At 34.4% G+C, this 19,879-nt stretch overlaps 1 long non-coding RNA gene across 1 annotated transcript; it reads left to right on the forward strand.

Annotated features, from left to right (window-relative positions):
* Positions 1-15,243: 15,243 nt before the first annotated feature.
* On the forward strand, positions 15,244-18,019 carry LOC147035280 (uncharacterized). The gene is made up of 2 exons (XR_015061944.1): positions 15,244-16,150; positions 16,248-18,019. It is a non-coding gene; the product is annotated as an uncharacterized LOC147035280 (long non-coding RNA).
* The last annotated feature ends 1,860 nt before the right edge of the window (positions 18,020-19,879 follow it).

Consider the following 19,879-nt stretch of genomic DNA (forward strand, 5'->3'; position numbering starts at 1 on the left):
ATATTTTTTGTTTTATAAACAATTACATATATAAATGACAACGATTATTATAAATCTTGAGGGTAAATCTGCTTCTGAAAAAAACTTTCATAAATCAAGGTTGTTGATTAGTACAAATGAGAATATTGTAAATTTACTGAAAAAAAACACCCCGTGATACGCATTGTATCAACAACAATGAGAGAAATAAGACCTGGGGAAGTAAAAGGTGAAGATTATCACTATATTTAGGTGGAGAAACATATGCGATTGAGGAATGAAGGTCAAATATTTGAGGAGGTTTCTCTTGGTACAAGAAAATATTCACATTGTAAGAGTGAGTTAAAGAAACTAAAATCTGGTGGTCTTGGGATATTAGAAACTAATCCAGAAGGAACGAGACAAATTATTAAACATCTGAGCGGAGTGAAGATTTTAACATTCGGTTTTGATGTTAATGAAGAAACTCAACGCAAACGTATGAAAAGCAGAGATGTAAGTATTAGTGAAGAAGAAATTACTACTCGTATTAATGTTAATAAAGAATTTGATGAAATATTTAAAGAAAAGGATTTATGTGAGCACATCTACTTGGATGATGAAGAAAAGGAATATTTCCCTGTTGATCTTTATAATTCATTAAATGATATTTTCCAACAAATAAATGGATGCGAAAGAAAGAGCTAGAAGATTTTAGGAACATCAAGAGTTGGTTTCAAAAGTTTTAAAACAAAAGGAAGACATGATGAAGAAATGCAGACAGAAACTCATGGGCAAAGAAGCATTTGAAAGAAAACAAGAGAAATTTTTTAAACCACTTTTAAAAACTTCCCAAGAAAAAAATGAAACATGTTTCCACAGTTCCCACAGTAGAATATACTTCAAAAAACTTCAAATATTCAAAGATTTTGATCAAATTACGGAGGAAGAATTAGAGCATTTAGGAGAATTAGAATATGAGGATGAAGGTTTATTTCAACAACTGGAAGGTATTAATCGACCGCCTGATTATATTGTGAATGCTCTTCGAAACAATGAATATTCAGTGGGTTCAAAAACCAAAGCAAGACTCATTCCAACAGAACAACCAGCAATATTTCATCTTGTTCAAGAAAAGGTATTAATATTTAATGATGAATTAAGGTTCTTGGGTTCTGCTCAACCCCCTGTTAAACTAACTCCGAGATTAATGTTTCTTCTCACAAAAGATGGAAGACGAGGTTCAACTGTGAGGGATGAATCAAAGTATATTGTTATACCATTGGATATGAAAAATAATGATGATAGAGTATATGTTTATCTGCTGAACACTCTTAATTATAGGGTTAGTATTTCTGGTAAAAGTAGAAAAAATGAGAAGGAGAAACACATTATTCAGACTTTAAGTATCCTTGGTTTGGGTATTAGTTTTCTTCCAAATCACCCATCACAATTAGTTCATAGACTGCTTTTGTTGTTAGGTAGTAAGAAGGCTGGAAATAGCAATTGTTTTATTGAGGCATCAGCCATTTTAGACCAGTTAATGAACATGAAAATAATTAATAAATCTCAATATAAAGACTTTTTATCACATATTAAATTAGATGAGAAGCACAATCCTGAGTTTTAATTTCACAACAAGCGACCACACATCTTGATTCCCATCCCCACTATAACTTGACACAACAAAAGAATATGAGGTATCTTTATTGTCCATGGAAACTTATAATACCTCATTTAATATAATTGAGAAAAATGACAAGTTTTGTTATAATCCAGGAAGTGGATACAAAACGATAACAGTTTCACCTGGAGCATATGAGATTTCTCAAATATCTTCCGAAATTACTCGTCTTCTGAAAGATCAGGGTGATGAACCAAAAAATATTGTTATAGACATTCAAAAACATACTTCAAAATCAACGATTAAAGATAAAAAATAACTACAAGGTTGATTTCACAATTGATAATTCATTTAGAGAGTTATTGGGTTTCTCCTCAAAAAAGATTGAAAGTAATGGGACGTTTTTCAGTGATAATGTCATTCAAATATCCTCAGGAATAAACTCGGTATTAATTCAATGTGATTTGATTGATGGTGCTTATAATGATGGTATAAAAACAAATACAATATTTTCATTCAGTGCATACTCAACCCCAATTGGTTATAAATTCAATATGGAACCCACAAATTTGGTTTATCTCCTTGTGTCAGGAAAAAACATACACAGAGTAAATTTTAGGACAACCGACAAAGATAATTGGGTTATTTCTTTAAATGGGGAAGTTATATCCATCAGAATTCACCTACGTGAAGTTTTCCAATAAATAAATACGATGGTTATTGTGAGGAAACACGAGTTGGGAAAATTTAAAATAATTACAGGGGAAGGGATGTTCCTTTCCCCATACTCCAAGGGTGAAGGTATGTATCTTGGTAGAGGATACCATAAACCTAAGAGACAAATGGATGTTGGACATCAATTTACAGGAGATGGGATAATTGATACTCGAATGGGTATCGGTTCAACTATTATTAAACATAAAGACCTAATTGGTTCAACTGCTTCTGCTGTGGGAAATGTAGCAGGTGCTGTAAAGAGCATAAAAGATGCCCAGAAGGAATCTCATAAGTTACAAGCAATTAAAGAAATTAAGAAAGGCAAAACTCAGTTGTCCCCCCAAGAACGACAGAAAATAATTCGAATACTTGGATCAGGGTTTCAAAAGTTTTAACATCTTTTTTTCCTAAATAAATACAAGTATGGAAGCAATTGATAGTATCTATGATTTGGATGATACTATTATTATCTCAAACTCCACTAAAAAAGATTACTTCAAGGTAAATGCAATAACTGGAACAGACTGGAATGCAAATGGTACAAAAAGTTTTGAAATAAATAATCAACAAACCTATTTGAATCTATCCGAAAGTTTCTTGTTGTGTAAATTTAAATTCACGAAGGCTGGGAATAACTGAAACGCTTCACTCGAAAATGATTTCTTCTGGAAAATGTTTGATAGTGTTCGTTTGTACATTGGAACACAGGAAGTTGAAGCGGTTGATTATGTCTCTGCTGTATCTGAAATGATGAAATTTACACTCTATACATTCAGTGATAGAATGGGAAAGGGGTCTGTCGAAGGTTTTATTCCTGATATGACAATAGGAACAACCACAGACCCTGGATATACTCAAAGGAAAGGAGCGTATAATGATGATGCAAAAGCAGTTAATAGTTTTACTGTGACAGTTCCTCTCAAAGTTATATTTGGATTTTGTGATCATAATAAAGTTCTGTATGGTCTTAAAATTATATTTCAACTCCAAAGGAATGATAATGAAAAGAGATTGCTTTTTGGTGTTGGTAGTGCTTTTGTTGAGCAAAATAAATTTGTAATTGATGAAATGAGTTGGTATATTAGTGAATATACTCCGAATCTTAAAACAGAAGAGATGTTGAATAGAAGACTTAACTCAAAGAAACCACTCAGTCTATCATACCTCAAAAGAAGATATCAACACGATAAACTCAACAAAATCACTTACATGTGGAATTTGGTTGTTCTGGAAGGAAAGCCAAAATATCTGTGGATCATTTTTAAAAAGTCAGATGGTGATACTGCGACTGATAAGAATATTGCATTGAGTGATAATGCTGAGGTGAAACAACTTCGCGTTTCTCTCGATGGAACATTTTATTCGCGAGATAGATTGGAAATTAATTGGGAAAAAAATGATTTTACTGAAGCATACAAGTCTTACCAAAAGGTATGTGAAAGTAATGGAAACAAAGAACCTATTTTGGATATGACAGCATTTAAAAGTTTGTATACAATCTTTGCATTTGACCTGAATGCTCAAAAGGAAACTATAAAGTCTAATCGAGTGGATACTTCCCTATACATTGAAAGAGGAGAGAGTTAAGAAGTTGATACATATTGTTTGCTTTTGGAAGAAACAGAATTGCAGATTAATACAGATAATGGCGTTATGATTAGTCTCACATAATTTTTTGTTAAATAAATGTGTGGCAAAGTACCAACTGGGGTATATGTTAATCAAATCAATCTTCATAAACTATCATCTTGTGTTCAAAATCAAAAGCATAGCATGATTAACGTTAATACAATTCAGAGAAAAGGAGCAGTAAGATTGATGTTTTGCTCACAAGAGAACATGTTAAAATCTTGAATGATACAGGCTCAATTAAAATTAAAATGACAAAACCAATGTTGAAAAAATATTCAATACGAGAGACGAGTGGAGGATTTCTCCCATTTCTAATTCCTTTATTTGCTGGTTTAAGTGCGGTTGGAGCATTGACGGGTGGTATTTCAACAGCGGTGAAAACTGACAACGAGAGGAAGGCTCAACTCCAGGCTCAAAAATAATTGGAAAAACACAACAAAGAGTTTGAGAAACAAATTAGTGGAAGTGGTGTAATTGTAGATTTTGCTGAAAAACTTGAAGGTCTGCCTGATAAAGCAAGATTGTTGGTTGGAGATATGCTTTCTTCTATCGCACACACAGGTGTAAAATTAACTAAAAGAGGTAATGGATTATGTCTTTCTCATAAATAAATGAGCATTGATGAGTGGTTTTAAGAATTTGGAAAGAATACAACATCAAATTTACAACTTGTCAAATGTTGTAAGAAATTAAAAATGCATAATGTTGTTATTTCTATGAGAGATGAATTAACAAAGGTGCCTCAACATACAAAGAATATTATTATGAACTTCGAAGATAATAATGGGAACGGTTCTCATTGGTTTTGTATTTTTAATAGTCAAGACAAATATTATTTTGATAATTTTGGCTTCCACCACCTGTTGAAGTCACAAAATAATTACAGAATGGTGTTTATCAAACATTTCAAGTCCAAGAATTAAATTCCAAGTGTTGTGGTCAATTATGTCTTTATGTGTTATTTCAACTCAACAAAAATAAAAAAAAATAATGACGTTATTTTTAATCTAATATAAATGACTTATGTTGGTAAAAATGGTTCTATCTTTGGTGTATCCCAAGAACTGGATATTGATTTATCAAATTATTACACAAAGGCACAGGCTGAACGACATAAATATAATATCACCAAAAATATTAACATGAAAAATGCTTATAAATTAAAAAATTATCCAAGCCCGACTGACGCGAATGACTTGGTCGGATTAAGCTATTTATCACAATATATATCCTTAAATAAAACGGCCGTGTATTCCAAAGATACAGAAGTGTTGGTTTTATCTCCAGGTCATAGAGAATTCACAGTTCTAATTAAAATAATTTTTTATAAAGAAGGGCGTATCGTTTGAAAGAGAATAGAACAATGGGGGTATGATATGAATGATTTATGGTATAAATGGTCATTTAAAATTGACCTAGAAGACCTGGAACAATTAAATCAGTCTCATAAGGAAGAATATTTTCCACTTGGTATGGAGAATGAGTTTTGTGGAGCCACGATTCGTAAACAACAAATAAAATAATTTAATAAGGGTAAATATAATAATGGTTTTGCCCTCGTTTATATCATGAAAACAGAAAAAACAGGATAATATATAATAAGTAAGGAAATACAAAATGGTTTAACTATGGGAGCATGGGGAGGTGTTTCGTGCTATAATATTATTCTCACATGTATTTCTCATACATAAATGACGGCAAAAAGGCTTCAAGAAAATTATCATTTCTGTGTCCAAGCATACCTTCAAGAAAAGGGTATTCGGTATTTTAATAAATATGTTCCACAACATAAGAATGAGGTATTTTCAATAAAAGATTGGCATTATGCTGATGTTGATAAACCGACAACTTTAGATTTAATTAGAATGTTAAATAATTAAAAAAATTATAAAGTTAAGAAAAGGTAAGGCTCTTTTAGAAATTCAAAAGAAATTTTATTGGTTTCCTGTTGTAAAAAAAAATCATTTTGGATGCAGGGTTAACAAGGAATCCTGATGAATATATGTATGATATTCTATGAGGTGTAAGCGATTCAAGGAAAGTAAGGGATGAGTAAGGAGTTGAAGAGAGAGAAGAGGAGGAAAAGAAGAGAGAAGGAGGAGAGGGAGAAGAAAGAGAAGGAGGAAAGAGAGAAGAAGGAGAGGGAGAAGAAAGAGAAGAAAGAGGAGGAGAGAGAGAAGAGAGAAAGGAGGAGAGGGAGGAGAGGGAGGTAAGAGCGAGAATGAATAAATATCAAAATATGGAAACCGATGAGATTAAAAAAAGTTTGGGAGTATTACAGAAAATAACTCAAACAGAAAAAAATATTACAGAAACGAAGAATTGACAAGTCTAGTGACATCGGCAAGCTATTAATTTTAATTCAAGTTTTTCATTTTTTTTTCTTAAATAAATGGAGGAGAGAGTGAAGGCATTTCTAAGGATTCTTTATGTTTTAAAAATTAAGATTCATATGTGCATGTTGGAAAGTAAAAAGGTTTTTGCACTCTGCAGGAATTTTTCTTATAAATAAATGAGTTATTGTCTCAAATGTAAAAAGAAATCTAATACCAAAAATATTTCTTATATTAAAAGTAAAAATAACAGGGTAATACAAAAAGGTATATGTTCGGTGTGTGGTTCAAAAAAAAAACAATTTATCTCCAAACACAAACTCGGAGGAGATATACAAAAGTTTTAATCAGGAAGTAAATTTACAACTACTGGAATACCAGGGGAATTACATCTACCAGGGTATTCTTTCTGTGGTCCAGGCACAAGCTTGGATAAAAGATTAGATGAGGCAGACAATCCTAAACCATGGAGCAAACCCATCAATAGAGTTGATGAAGTGTGCATGAGACACGATATTGATTATGAGAATACCACAACTTTGGAAGAAAAGCATGAAGCCGATAGAGAAATGTTGTATAATTTGTCTCTGATACAAAATCCAACCTTGAGAGAAAAAGGTGATCGGTTCATCGTGAAGAAGATGATCAGTGCTAAATTGAAACTCGGACTTGGAAATTCAAAAAAACTTATAGGCTCTAATGATGTCATTAAGACTGAAGAGCAATTTGCTGATGAATTACATAAACCAATATTCACAAAGTTTGGTAGAAGGAAAGTTTATTCCAAGAAAGTTGATTATATCTGGTCCGCTGATTTGATTGAACTCAATAATGATAAGGGGTACAAGTATGCTTTAAACGTTATTGATTTGAGGAGTAGATACCCATGGGTTGTCCCTTTAAAAAACAAAACAGTTAATACTCTTATGTTAGCCTTTCAACAGATATTTAATAAAAGTAAGAGAAAACCTAAAAAATTGTGGACTGATGAGGGTCGACAGTTTTATAACAAGACATTGATGAATTTTCTAAAAAATAACAGTATTACATTATGCAGTACCATTAATGAAGGGAAGGCCGTTGTTGTTGAACGTTTTAATCTACCTTAAAAGAGAGACTATATAAAAAATTCACAGAACTCGGTTCACAACAATCGTCATCTTTTATTCAGGATATTGTGGTTATATATAATGACACGATTCACACGTCAACGAATATGAAACCATCACAAACATTTACAAAATTAAAATATGAAAAAGATTAATATCAGAAAACCTAAGTTCAAAGTTGGTGATATCGTAAGTATATATAGATGGAAATCTCATTTTGAAAAAGCTTATATTAAACGATGGATGAACGAACTTTTTAAAATTGTTTATGCAATATATACGGTTCCTTGGACTTATAAGATATATGATTTTGAAGGGGAAAAGATTTTAGGTTCATTTTATTCACAGGAATTACAAAAGACAAAACTAAGCAAATAATACCCATGGGAGCAATGGTTTGGTCCTTCACTCCCTCCTACTATACACCGTTGTGGACACTCGAGGGTCAAGTTCCAGGTGTATAACAGTAGATAATGTGTGTGAAGGGGGACGTTCTTAGATCTGTGAACCCCAAACACAGAATCCTCAACTGATGAGTCAAGGCTTAACTTTTGTTTGTTGGTGTGTGTTTGTGCAATGGGAGCAATGGGTTGGCACTTCACTACCTCCTACTATACTCCGTTGTGGACACTCATGGGTCACGGTTCCTTGGACTTATAAGATATATGATTTTGAAGGGGAAAAGATTTTAGGTTCATTTTATTCACAGGAATTACAAAAGACAAAACTAATCAAATAATACCCATGGGAGCAATGGTTTGGTCCTTCACTCCCTCCTACTATACACCGTTGTGGACACTCGAGGGTCAAGTTCCAAGTGTATAACAGTAGATAATGTGTGTGAAGGGGGACGTTCTTAGATCTGTGAACCCCAAATACAGAATCCTCAACTGATGAGTCAAGGCTTAACTTTTGTTTGTTGGTGTGTGTCTGTGCAATGGGAGCAATGGGTTGGCACTTCACTACCTCCTACTATACTCCGTTGTGGACACTCATGGGTCAAGTCCGAGGTGTATAACAGTATATAATGTGTGAAGGGGAACGTTCTTAGATCTGTGAACCCCAAACACAGATTCCTCAACTGAATAGTCAAGGCTTAACTTTTGTTTGTTGGTGTGTGTGTGTGTGTGTCCCAACTCTCACATTCAAAATCTCAACCCCAACCCCCCAACACAATGTCTTTTTCAAAATGAGATTTCCACCGATATGTATTTTTTCGTTTTTTTTCTCTTCTTCCAATTCTGTCTTTGAAGGCTTTTAGGTTTGATGATGTAGAAAGGGTTGTAAGCCTGCGCTTTCTTCCCAGTACTAACAATATATATTTTTGTGTTTTTTTTTCTTCTTCCAATTCTGTCTTTTGAAGCTTTCAGGTTTTATAAAGTAGAAAGGGGGAGTAAGAACTTTCTTGATCGGTTTCATTCCCAAAGAGTGGTGGCATTTCAAGTCTCCAAAATAAACCCAACTTTCCAAGTCTCCATGGTATAACCACATTCCTGTTGAGTTTCCAAGATACGTATCACATTTTGAGTTATCAAGCCAGAACCCACATTTCAATTCTCCAAAAATATCACCATCTATCCAAGACTCCAAGGTAGCATCACAATTTTCAGAAATATAGTGGGTTTTGGTGATAAATCTCACATATTATAAATGTGGGTCATCAAGGAAAACTCCATTTTTCCAATTTTTATGGATTTCAGTGATAGATCTCACATAGTATAACTGTGGATCATCAAGGAAATCTACATTTTTCCAATTTTTATGGGTTTCAGTGATAGATCTCACATAGTATAACTGTGGATCATCAAGGAAAACTCCATTTTTCAAAATGTCTGAAAATTGTGAGTCTCCAAGGTCAAACTTGTATTCTGGCTCATTAAGGTATAACTTGTTCAGGGGGTATTGTCTTGATAACTCACAATGAGTACTATTGTTGCAAAACTCTTTTTCAGGACTTTGCTGGTCTCCAAGGTATAACTCTTTGGTTGGGTCATCAAGGACGAACTCGTTCTGTGGGTCTTGGTTGCTCATAAGGTCTTCAACCAAGCCAACAATTTCGCCCCAAGTTGTGGCAAAAGCAGTATTTTCATTTCGTATTTCAGATACAATTTCCTGTGAGAGAAAATAATAATGTATTAATCAAGTGATTTAATTATTAAAAGAGTATGCTTCAATCAAAGTTTGAAAATAGGAAAATAAAATCTTACCTCAACAGATAAGAGGTTTGAATTCAGTTCATCAACTTGAAGGTTTTGTTCCATACAAGTAGTCAATCTCCAAGGAACTGCAAAGTCATCCCACTCAAGGTCTCGCTCATTATGTGCGTCTTGGTCGCTCACAAGGTCTTCAACCAAGCCAACAATTTCGCCCAAAGTTGTGGCAAAATCGGTATTTTCAGATACAATTTACTGTGAGAGAAAATTATAATGAATGAATTAAGTTATTTAATTATTACATGATTCGAGGCTTAAATCAAACTGAAAATAGGGAAATAAAATCTTACCTCAATGGATAAGAGGTTTGAATCCAGTTCCTCAATTTGAAGGCTTAGTTCCATACAAGTCGGAGAGTTCCAGGCAAGCACACAGCACACCATTGCCAGCAAAAAAATGTTTAAAATGGAGCCTGGGCTTGAGGCTTTTATAGGGAAAGACTGGTGGGTGTGGTTTCCTTTGGAAATTCCCTGGGCAAGCCCAGGTAAGTCTTCGTTGGGAAATTTTTCAAAACCATAACATTCCAGAATTTTCTTGTGATTTCTTTGTCAGAGATGAACTGGAAATGATGTAAGAGTAGGCGGAGCTTAGCAAAAGTGGACGGGGATTAGGAAAAGTGGGCGTGGTTTATGGAAATACCTCATAAAAGTGGGTGGGGCTTAGAGAAAGTGTGCGGGGCTTACGGAATACCGCATTAAAAGTGGGCGGGTTTAGGGAAAAGTGGGCGGTGCTTAAAGAAAAGCGGGCGGGGCTTATAAAATTCCATTAAAAGTGGGCGGGGCTTATGAAAAGTGGGCGTGGCTTAACAAAAATAACCTGTGGCTCAGGAGGTCGTCAAACAAAAGCATGAAGAGAAGTTTATCATTTCATAATGGCACAAAGGGGTATCTTAAAAAATATAAAGATTCAAATGTTTTGTTTTTAAATATTTTAAATGGGGTTTATTGTGCAAAAAAAATTAAACTATTGAAGGAATTTGAGAATGAACAAATCTTTATTGTTCAATGAGTGAGCTAAACAATATGCATTGTTATTTGAAAAAGAGTGTCCCGAGGCTTAGCTGTTTCAGATATATCTTTAGAATCACCTTTAACAAATCACATTACTACTTTGCGACTTGAACAAATCTTTACCTTTTTGCATTGGTTATTTGAAAAAAGTATCCCGAGGTTAAAAGGGGAGACAAATAAATATACCTTGGGATAAAAAGGGGGTTTACTTTTTAGGGAAAAAAATATGAATCGCTGAAAATCCCCCATTCATTTACATGGGGAAAAGTGAGCCAGAATCAGTATATTCACCCTACTAATGCATTTTGGATATGGTTGCATTTATCAGCCTCTAGACAATCTACATGATTGACCTGAGTGCTCAAAAGGAAACTATAAAGTTGAATAGAGTGGATACTTCCCGAAACATTGAAAAAGGAGAGAGTGAATAAGTTGATACATATTGTTTGCTTTTGGAAGAAACAAAATTTCATATTTGGACGGATAATGGTGTTATGATTAGTTTCACATAATTTTTGATCAATAAATGAGTAGTAAAGTGCCAACTGGGGTATACGGTCATCAAATCAATGTTAATAAACTATCACCTTGTGTGCAAAATCAAAAACCTTGAATGATTAATGTTAATACAATTCAGAGGAAAGGAGCAGTAAGAATTGATGTTTTGCTCAAAAGAGAACAGGTGAATATCTTGAATGATACTGGCTTACTTAAAATTAAAATGTCAAAACCAATGTTGAAGAAATATTCAGTAAGAGAGATGAGTGGAGGATTGCTCTCATTTCAACTTCCTTTATTTCCTGGTTTAAGTGAGGCTGGAGTATTGACGGGTGGTGTTTCAGCAGCGATGAAAACTGCCAATGAAAGGAAGGCTCAAATGCAGGCACAAAAAGAGTTGGAAAGGCAAAACAAAGAGTTGGAGAAATAAATTTGGTGGAAGTGGTTCAATTTTAGATTTTGCTGAAAAACTTGAAAGCTTACCTGACAAAGTTGAATTGTTAGTTGGAAATGTGCTTTCTTCTATTGCACAAACAGGTGTAAAATTAACTCAAAGGTGTAATGGATTATATCTTTCTCATGAACAAATGAGCATTGATGAGTGGTTTAAAGAATTTGGAAAAAATACATCAACTATCGAACTTGCCAAATATTGTAAGAATTTAAAAATTGAGAATGAGCTTAATTCTTTGAAAGATGAATTAACAAACTTGTCTTAATATACAAAGAATATTATTATGATTTTCCAAGATAATAATGGAAACAATTCTCATTGGGTTTGTGTTTATAATGATCAGGTTGGATATTATTTTGATAGTTATGGTCTTCCACCACCTGTTGAAGTCATGAATTTTTTACAGAATGGTGTTTATCAAACTTTCCAAGTGTTGTGGTCAATTATGTCTATTTGTGTTTTCAATTCAACAAAAATAAAAAAAATTATGATTATATTGTTAATCTAATATAAATGAAATGTTGGAAAAGATGGTTCTCCCTTTGGTGTATCCCAATAACTTGATATCGATTTCTCCAATTATTACACAAAATCACAGACTGAATGACAAATATAGTATGAGAAAAAATATTAATGTGAAAAATGCTTATAAATTAATAAATGATCTACGCCTGACTGAGATGAATGACTTGGTGAGATTAAATGATTTATCACAAATATATCTTTAAATAAAATGGCCATGTATTCCAAAGATACAGTAATGTTATTTTTATCTCCAGGTAATACAGAATTCACAGTTCCAATTGAAATAAAATTTATAAAGAAGGTCATATCATTTGAATGAGAAGAGAACAGTGGGGATATGATATGAATGATTTTGGGTACAATTGGTCATTCAAAATATACCTAGAAAACCTGAAAGAATTAAATCAGTCTCGTAAGGAAGAATATTATCCACTTAGTGCCGATAATGAGATTTGTGGAAGCATAATTAGCAAACAACAAATAAAAGAATTTTATAAGGCTAAAATCAATAACAGCTTTGCTGTAGTTTATATCATGAAAGCACAAAGAACAGGATTGTATATAGTAAGGAGGGAATGCAAACTGATTTAACAATGGGAAGATGGGAAGGTATTACCTGTCAGCCTATTAATCTGTCATATATTTCTGATACATAAATGACAGCAAGAAGGCTTCAAGAAAATTATCATTTCCGTGTCCAAGCATTCATTCAAGAAAAGGGTATTTGGTGTTTTTGTAAATATGTTCTCAAACATAAGAATGGGGTGTTTTAATTAAAACATTGGCTTTATAATGAAACCAACAACTTTGGATTTAACTAAAATGTTAAATAATGAAAAGGTTATAAAGTTGAGAAAATTAAAGACTCATTTAGAAATGCCGAATTTTTTTTTATTTGTTTCTTGTTGTGAACAAAATTATTTTGGAATCCAGGAATATCATGCAATCCAGATTAATAAATGTATGATATTCGATAGGGTGAAAGTGGTTCAAAGGGAGTAAGGGATGAGGAAGCAGTTGAAGAAAATGAGGCAAGAGAAAGGAGATGGAGAAGAGAAAGGAGGCAAGGGCGAAATAGAGAGAGAAGGAGGCAAGAGAGGAGAGACAGAGGGAGGAAAGAGAGAATGAATAAATATAAAAATATGGATACCATTGAGATTAGAAAAAGATTGGAAGTGTTACAGAAAATATATCTATCTCAACACACTGAGGAGGAAAGCAAAGAATTAACAAGTCTATCAAAAATATGTGGGACAAGAGTATTAATATCGATTTCAGGGAGTAGATTTAAATGAGTAAGTGGAGATAAAGAAGAGAAAGAAGGAAAATATTCTATTATTGACGGTTTTGGTGTAATTGACTTTGATTAAAGTTTTACATGTTTTACAATAAATGGAGGAGAGAGAGTGAAGGCATTTCTCAGGATTCTTTATATTTTAAAAATAAAGATTCAAATGTATATGTTGGAAACCAAAAAGCTTTTCGCACTCTGTCGGAATTTTTCTCATAAATAAATGAGATATTGTCTCAAATGTAAAGAGAAAACCAATACTACTAATATCTCGTATGTTAAAAGTATAAATAGTATTGTTATACAAAAAGGGATATGTTCGGTATATGGCTCTAAAAAGAGTAAATTCATCTCCAAACAAAAATGTGGGGGAGATATGCAAAAAAAATTTGTGGGAATAAATTTACAACAACTGGAATATCAGGGGAATTACATCTACCTGGGTATTCTTTCTGAGGTCCAGGAATAAACTTGGATAAAATATAAGATGAGGATAACAATCCTAAACCTTGGTCTAAACCTAAAAACAGAGTTGATGAAGTGTGTATGAAACACAATATTGATTCTGGAAAGAGCACGACATGAGAAGAAAAACAAAAAGTGGATCGAGAATTGTTGCATATTTGTCTTTGATACAAAATCCAACCTTGAGAGAAAAAGTTGATATGCTCATCGTGAAGATGATCAGCACTAAATTGAGACTTGGGCTAGGAAATTCTAAAACAACTTATAGGCTCCCATTATGTTATTAAGTTTGAAGACTATTTAGCTGATGAATTAAGAAAATCAATTATCACAAAGTTAAAAAGAAGGAAGGTTTTTTCCAAAGAAGTTGATTATATCTGGTCTGCTGACTTGATTGAACTCAACAATGAAAAGGGGTACAAGTTTGCTTTCATCGTTAATGATTTGAAGAGTCGATGTGCGTAGGACAAATGCAGCAGCTGTCTTGGTGCACTCATTCCTGCAGCCAGTATCTCCATGGCACGTACAGAAAACTGTGCATGGTAACTTGGCTGCTGTGCAGTGGCATTGTTCTGTGTAGCATTGCTTGTCAGAGGAACATCCACATCGTATTAGCTCCAAGATCTCTGGTGGTGCAAGATTGACGTTAGGCAGCAGCATCATTGGAAGTAATGATCTTGATGCCTCATCACGTTTCCATCCTTACTGAGTGGGATCCAGAGGTGGTGCCTGCAGCTCAGCAGCTGATTTCCATATTGCTGTCTGGATATGAGCGTGTCGCACCTTTTGCTCAAAGGACTCTGTAGTTGGTGGCAGAGCCTTTCGGTCTGGTGCTTTGATGGCATTTGGTTTCGCCATCTTCATAGACCACACCTCTTTGTGAACATCAGCCATGTTGCTTCTCTTCTTGCTACCATAGCAAACAGCCAAGATCACAGTGGCTTCGGCGATGACATCGTCAATAGATGCATCCACATTCCCATGTTTTTGAAGTGAATGGCCTGCTGCGAGTGTCTTCTTGCCAGTCAGTTTACCTCCACCATACATCTGGGCAATGGTGTCGCAACCTGTCAGTGCGTATAAAGCTAGTAGGTCTTGCAACATCCCGGCATGCTTTCTGGCAGTGGCCCCAATGTCGATCAACGATCGGCCAGAACATGTTGCTTCCATTGTTACGCAGCATTGCAGATGAAGTTCTGTGAAGTGATACACAAGCAAGATTAACACATCAGTGTCATCATAGATGACTGTGATGCATTTTGCGCCATCTTCGGCAACTTTAGCGATTTGCTGAATCATGATGACATCTGCCTCCTCATACGTCGTCTTCAAATCAGTGCGTTAGGTACTGATTACTCAGTAGGGTAAGAATACTGATTCTGGCTCACTTTGCCCCATGTAAATGAATGGGGGATTTTCAGCGATTTATATTTTTTTTCCTTAAAAATAAACCCCCCTTTTTATCCCAAGGTATATTTATTTGTCTCCCCTTTTAACTTGGAGGTTGAACCTCATTGAATTGAACACCTGGGGGTTGAACAGCTCACTCATTGAACCTATAAAGATTTGTTCATTCTCAAATTCCTTCAATAGTTTAATTTTCTTTGCACAATAATCCCCATCTAAAATATTGACAAACAAAACATTTGAATCTTTATATTTTTTAAGATACCCCTTTTGTGTCATTACGAAATGATTAACTTCTCTTAATGCTCTTGTTTGACCACCTCCTGAGCCACAGGTTATTTTTTGTTAAGCCCCGCCCACTTTTCTTTAAGCCCCGCCCACTTTTGCTAAGCTCCGCCCACTTTTCATAAGGTATTTTTTCTAAGCCACGCCCACTTTTCCTAAGCTCCGCCCACTTTTGCTAAGCTCCGCCCACTTTTCATAAGGTATTTTTCTAAGCCACGCCCACTTTTCCTAAGCCCCGCCCACTTTTGCTAAGCTCCGCCCACTTTTCATAAGATTTTTTTTCTAAGCCACGCCCACTTTTCCTAAGCTCCGCCTACTTTTGCTAAGCCCCGCCCACTCTTACATCATTTCCAGTTCATCTCTGACTCACAAAGAAATCACTAGAAAATTACAGGATGTTATGGTTTTGAAAAATTTCCCAATGAAGGCTTGCCTAGGCTTGCCCAGGGAATTTCCAAAGGAAACCACACCCACCAGTCTTTCTCTATAAAAGCTTCAAACCCAGGCTCCATTTTAAACATTTGTTCTTGCTGGCAATGGTGTTCTGTGTGCTTGTCTCAAACTCTCTGTCTTCTATGGAACTAAACCTTCAAGTTGATGAACTGGATTCAAACCTCTTATCTATTGAGGTAAGATTTTTTATTTTCCTATTTTCAAACTTTGATTGAAGCATACTCATTTAATAATTAAATAACTTAATTAATACATTATTATTTTCTCTCACAGGAAATTGTGTCTGAAATACGAAATGAAAATACTGCTTTTGCTACAACTTGGGGCGAAATTGTTGGCTTGGTTGAAGACCTTATGAGCGACCAAGACCCACAGAACGAGTTCGTCCTTGATGACCCAACCAAAGAGTTATACCTTGGAGACCAGCAAAATCCTGAAAAAGAGTTTTACAGCAATAGTACTCATTGTGAGTTATCAAGACAATACCCACTGAACAAGTTATACCTTGATGAGCCAGAATACAAGTTTTACCTTGGAGACTCACAAATTTTGAAAAATCAGTAAATGAGTTCTGCCTTGATGGTTTAAATAACTACCTTGGAGACTCAGGAAAAGGGTTCTGCCAAGATGGTTCTAAATATGGGGCCTACCTTGGAGACTCACAAATTTTTAAAAAATCAGTAAATGAGTTCTGCCTTGATGGTTTAAATAACTACCTTGGAGACTCAGGAAAAGGGTTCTGCCAAGATGGTTCTAAATATGGGTCCTACCTTGGAGACTCACAAATTTTGAAAAAATCAGTAAATGAGTTATCCTTAAGAGACTTTGTAAGTTGGTTTTACTTTGAATACTTGAAATGTGGGTTCTGGATTGATAACTCACAATGTGATACATATCTTGGAAACTCAACGGGAATGTGGTTATACCTTGAAGACTTGGAAAGTTGGGTTTATGTTGGACACTTGAAACTTTTTTTGGGGGCTTTTATTTATTTATTTATTTATTTATTATTATTATTATTTTATTTATTTATATTTTGGAGACTTTTGGAGTTGCTATCACTCTTTGGGATCTAAACCTATCGATGTAGTTCTTTGTCGGATGGTGCTTGATGGGAGCAAGATCAAGAAAGTTCTGGGAAGAAAGTGCAGGCTTACTCCCCCTTTCTACGTCATCAAACCTGAAAGCCTTAAAAGACAGAATTGGAAGAAGAAAAAAAAAACGTAAAAATATATATATATAGGTGGAAATCTCATTTTGAAAAAGACATTGTGTTGGGCGAGGATTGAGTTGGGGTTGAGATTTTGAATGTGAGGGTTGGGGTTGAGATTTTGAATGTGAGGGTTGGGACACACACACACATACACATCAACAAACAAAAGTTAAGCCTTGACTATTCAGTTGAGGATTCTGTGTTTGGGGTTCACAGATCTAAGAACGTCCCCCTTGACACACATTATATACTGTTATACACCTCGGACTTGGCCCTCGAGTGTCCACAACGGTGTATAGTAGGAGGGAGTGAAGCGCCAACCTATTGCTCCCATTGCACACACACACACAAACAAAAGTTAAGCCTTGACTATTCAGTTGAGGATTCTGTGTTTGGGGGTTCACAGATCTAAGAACGTCCCCCTTGACACACATTATATACTGTTATACACCTCGGACTTGGCCCTCGAGTGTCCACAAAGGTGTATTATCTGCTTAGTTTTGTCTTTTGTAATTCCTGTGAATAAAATGAACCTAAAATCTCTTCCCCTTCCAAATCATATATTTTATAAGTCCAAGGAACTGTATCTATTACATCAACAATTTTAAAAAGTTCTTTCGTCCATCGTTCAGTAAAACCCTTTTCAAAATGAGATTTCCACCTATATATTCTTACGATATCACCAACTTTGAACTTAGGTTTTCTGACATTAATCTCTTTTTCATATTTTAATTTTGTAAATGTTTCTGATGGCTTCATATTCGTTGATGTGTGAATCGTGTCATTATACTTATCCACAATATCCTGAATAAAAGATGACCATTGTTGTGAACCGAGTTGTGTGAATTTTTTATATAGTCTCTCTTTTAAGGTACGATTAAAACGTTCAACAACAACTGCCTTCCCTTCATTAAAGGTACTGTATAATGTAATACTGTTATTTTTTAGAAAATTCATAAATGTCTTGTTATAAAACTCTCTACCCTCATCAGTCCACAATTTCTTAGGTTTTCTCTTACTTTTATTAAATATCTGTTGAAAAGCTAACATAAGAGTATTACCTGTTTTGTTTTTTAAAGGGACAACCCACGCATATCTACTCCTCAAATCAATAACGGTTAAAGCATACTTGTACCCCTTATCATTATTGAGTTCAATCAAATCAGCAGACCAGATATAATCAACTTCCTTGGAATAAACTTTCCTTCTCTGAAACTTTGTGAATATTGGTTTATGTAATTCATCAGCTAATTGCTCTTCAGTCTTAATGGCATCATTAGAGCCTATAAGTTTTTGAATTTCCAAGTCCAAGTTTCAATTTAGCACTAATCATCTTCTTCACGATGAACCTATCAACTTTTTCTCTCAAGGTTGGATTTTGTATCAGAGACAAATTATATAACATTTCTCTATCGGCTTCATGCTTTTCTTCCAACGTTGTGGTATTCCCATAATCAATATCGTGTCTCATGCACACTTCATCAACTCTATTGATTGGTTTACTCCAGGATTTAGGATTGTCTGCCTCATCTAATCTTTTATCTAAGTTTGTGCCTGGACCACAGAAAGAATAACCTGGAAGATGTAATTCCCCTGGTATTCCAGTAGTTGTAAATTTACTTCCTGATAAAAACTTTTGTATATCTCCTCCGAGTTTGTGTTTGGAGATAAATTGATTTTTTTTTTGAACCACACACCGAACATATACCTTTTTGTATAACCCTGTTATTTTTACTTTTAATATATGAAATATTTTTAGTATTAGTTTTCTTTTACATTTGAGACAATAACTCATTTATTTATGAGAAAAATTTCTGCAGAGTGCAAAAACCTTTTTAGTTTCCAACATGCACATTTGAATCTTAATTTTTAAAACATAAAGAATCCTTAGAAATGCCTTCACTCTCTCCTCCATTTATTTAAGAAAATCTTGAATTAAAATCTATATCTTGTCGATGCTAATAGTCTTGTCGAAAGTATTGCAAATAGACTTGTCAATTCTTTGTTTTCCTCCTCGGTGGGTTGAGTTATTTTCTGTAATACCTCTATTCTTTTTTGAATCTCACTGGTTTCCATATTTTGATATTTATTCATTCTCTCTCTTTCCTCCCTCTCTCTCTTCTCCTTTTCCTCCTTCTCTCTCTTCTCTCTTTCCTCCTTCTCTCTCTTCTCCTTTTCCTCCTTCTCTTTCTTCTCCCTCTCTCTCTTCTCTCTTTCCTCCCTCTCTCTATTCTCTCTTTCCTCCTTCTCTCTCTCCTCCTTCTCCTTTTCCTCCTCTTCCCTCTCTTCTTCAACTCCTTCCTCATCCCTTACTATACTTGAATCGTTTACACCCCATAGAATATTATACATATATTCATCAGGATTTCTTGTTATTCCTGTATCCAAAATAATTTTTTACAACAGGATACCAATAAAATTTCTTTTGAATTTCTAAAAGAGCCTTACCTTTTCTTAACCTTATAATTTTTTCATTATTTAACATTCTAATTAAATCTAAAGTTGTTGGTTTATCAACATCAGCATAATGCCAATCTTTTATTGAAAATACCTCATTCTTATGTTGTAGAACATATTTATTAAAATACCGAATACCCTTTTCTTGAAGGTATGCTTGAACACAGAAATGATAATTTTCTTGAAGCCTTCTTGCTGTCATTTATGTATTAGAAATATATGTTAGAATAATATT

Source organism: Eptatretus burgeri, chromosome 1 (genome assembly GCF_056783735.1).
Source record: "Eptatretus burgeri isolate ZD-2024b chromosome 1, Ebu_testis_v1, whole genome shotgun sequence".
Taxonomy (NCBI): Eukaryota; Metazoa; Chordata; class Myxini; order Myxiniformes; family Myxinidae; genus Eptatretus; species Eptatretus burgeri.